We start from the raw sequence: 3,136 nt of genomic DNA, 5'->3' as shown, positions 1-3,136 counted from the left end.
GTCAGAGGAGATGGCTTGAATTCCTCATGGACTATAACATGAATGTACTTTACCATCTTGGTAAGGCCAATGTAGTGGTTGATGCTCTCAGCAGGTTGTCTATGGGTAGTGTAGCACATGTTGAGAAAGAAAGAAAAGAGATAGCCAAAGATGTTCACCGGCTTGCTCGCTTAAGAGTTTGCCTTATGGACACATCAGATAGTGGGGTGATAGTTCATAATGGATCAGAATCTTCATTGGTAGAGGAATTAAGGAAAAAGAAGATAGTGATCCTATATTACTTCAGTTGAAAGGTGCAGTTCATCGGCAGAAAGTTGAGGTTTTCTCCCAAGGGGAAAATGGTGTACTTCGTTAACACGGTCGCTTATGTGTTCCTAATGTGGGTGAAGTTGAGGCAGCAGATCCTTACAGAAGCTCATAACTCTAGGTATTCCATTCATCCAGGTGCCACTAAGATGTACCGTGATCTATGGGAAGTCTTTTGGTGGAACTGCATGAAGAGGGACATAGCAGATTTTGTGGCTAAGTGTTGTAACTGTCAACAAGATAAGGTAGAACATCAGAAACCAATAGGTATGACTCAGGAGATTAACATTCCTTTATGGAAGTGGGAAGTGATAAATATGGACTTTATTACGAGTTTACCTCGTACTCGCAGACAGCATGACTCCATTTGTGTGATAGTAGACATAGTCATTAAGTCTGCTCACTTCTTTTGTTGTCAAGACTACAGTTTCAGCGAAGGACTATGCCAAACTCTATATCAATGAGATAGTTTCCCTTGTCTATCCTCTCAGATAGAGGTCCTCAGAAAAATACAGCTTTCCTGGACCTAGTGCAAGAACCACGGAAGCCACCGACTGTCCGTGATCTGTCACACGATCTGTAAGTGGGGTCTGCCGTTGGGAACCAAATGTTTATGGTCTCTGATCCCACCCACGGTCGACTAGGACGGTCTGTGGTTGGACCTACGAACCATAGGTTTGACCGTAGGTGAGGGTCAGCAGCCATTTGGAGTGAAATAGTTGTTGGGTAAACTTCAAACGATCATATATTTTAGCACAAAATGAATTAGGAGGCCCATGACCTATCAAATGAAAGATAATTGAATCCTCTTTCCATTGCCACCAAGTTTGATAAAATCCCATCTCAGAGTAAAATGTTATGCTCGTTTTAGTGAAGTCATGTCGGGCAAAGCTTGACCGACGACCCCTAGCGACGGTTGGTAGGTCAAATGACAGCTCGTCAGTCCTATAGTAAGTGGCACATGTCAGATTTAAGTCATGGTCGTTTTGGTCCTTTCCCCTATGCGTTGGGGACTTAAACTATGTCCTTTGATGCCTAAACTACATCGTTTTACTCAGTTTAAGCCTAATAACTTAGTCAGACATACCTAGAACCTTTATTCACCAAAAATCATCCAAACTTAGAGCAAAAAGGAGAAAAAAGAGGCGCCAGTTTCCCAAGAACAACCAGAAGGTTTGCTTCAAGTTTCATCCCCGAAATGAAAGGATTTCTTTGTAGATTTCGTCACCAGGTATATGGGATTTCACTAATGGGTTCCTTTCATCCATTAGGTCCCTAGAATTCAGTCAGTTTCTTGATTCTACATAGCTTGTTTAGACCTATGGTTTGTAAAATCTTGGGAAATTATTATGATTTCAACTGCTATATAATCCATAGTCTAAATATCAGTTTTCTTGGAAAGGTTGCTGAATTCCTTGTATGGAACTCAGAACCCTAGTTTGTATAAATTCTCTTAGTTCATGAATTATACTTGCTAGGTCAGTTAAACAGATAATCATGCTCCAGATTTCGAATGTCACATTATCAGTACATAAATGTTGCATTCTCAGTTCGCATGTTAGTATTTGAGCTATTTAGTATTTCAGTTACATTTGTGTCATATACATATTCAGTTGGAAGTAGACTTAGCATCGAGTTGGACTAGGGTTCAACTACCCTCACAGTCCCAGAACTACGTGCCCCCGTAGGATTATAAGTCCCCTCTATTGGGCATTAGAATTAGTAATCACGCCAGCCATGCCTTTATACCCCTGGCAAGGTATATTGGGTCCTCTCGATGGATCGTATACATCGGACTCCACGTTTAGCTCACGTGATTTTATGTCGGTTAATAGTAGCTCCCACAGTTAGACTCTTAGTGCATTTGACCATGTTTTCAGTATATACTTCAGCATTCAGTTCAGCATGTTATTATCATGATTAGTACTTGGTCACTGCATTCAGCTTAGCTTTTCAGTTATGTTTCAATATTTACATTGTTGCTCAGTTATGATGTGTTCAGCTTATATAGTTGTTCAGGTTAGTATCTATATCATGCATGCTGAGTACACTCCAAGTACTGGCGCATACTCTGCACTACATCTTTTTACGATGTAGGTTCAAGTACTCAACATCCAGATCACGCTTAGATCGATTCTCGATCCACATTTCAGCAGTTTCAGTGTGATTCCTCATACTTCGAGGACAAGACATGCTTTTCACTTTAGTCTTTTTATTCAATTTTGTTAGAGTTAGCTGGGGGGCATGTCCAAGCAACTCAACTCAGTTAGAGGTTTTTCATACATAGTAATAGAATCAGCTTGAATTGTTAAGTTCATCTTTCAATTGTTATTAAACTCTTAGTATGTTTTATACATTCAAACTAGTTGGGTATTCCCAATTTTCAGATATCCACTACTTTTAGCTTCCGCATAGTACATGTTTTATTCAGTTATTCTCAGTATGCTTGATATATGCCAGACACAGGGTTAGCTTAGGGTCACTCGTGATCCTAGGTTCCGTGTTATGTCAAGGGGATAGCCTTGGGGCATGACACATTCGCTTATGCTTTCAGGTATTCAATGACATTCAACATCAAGTTGGGATCATATAGAATTATAAGTTGAGTCACTCCACTTCTGCTAAACGATAAAACAAGGCAAAAAGAAACGGAATGAATGACACCCCAAAGAATGTTATGTTATCTTAAAGTGCTTCCTTTAAAAATAAAGATAAAAGGGTCTGATATATCCCCTAACTTTGTCATTTTGAGCTGATATACCCCTCGTAATAAAAGTGGGTCATATATACCATTACCGTTGTACAAATGGCTCACATATACCCCTATCGT

Source organism: Solanum stenotomum, chromosome 3 (genome assembly GCF_019186545.1).
Source record: "Solanum stenotomum isolate F172 chromosome 3, ASM1918654v1, whole genome shotgun sequence".
In the NCBI taxonomy this organism is placed as follows: domain Eukaryota; kingdom Viridiplantae; phylum Streptophyta; class Magnoliopsida; order Solanales; family Solanaceae; genus Solanum; species Solanum stenotomum.
Note: the sequence above shows the minus strand (reverse complement) of the source record.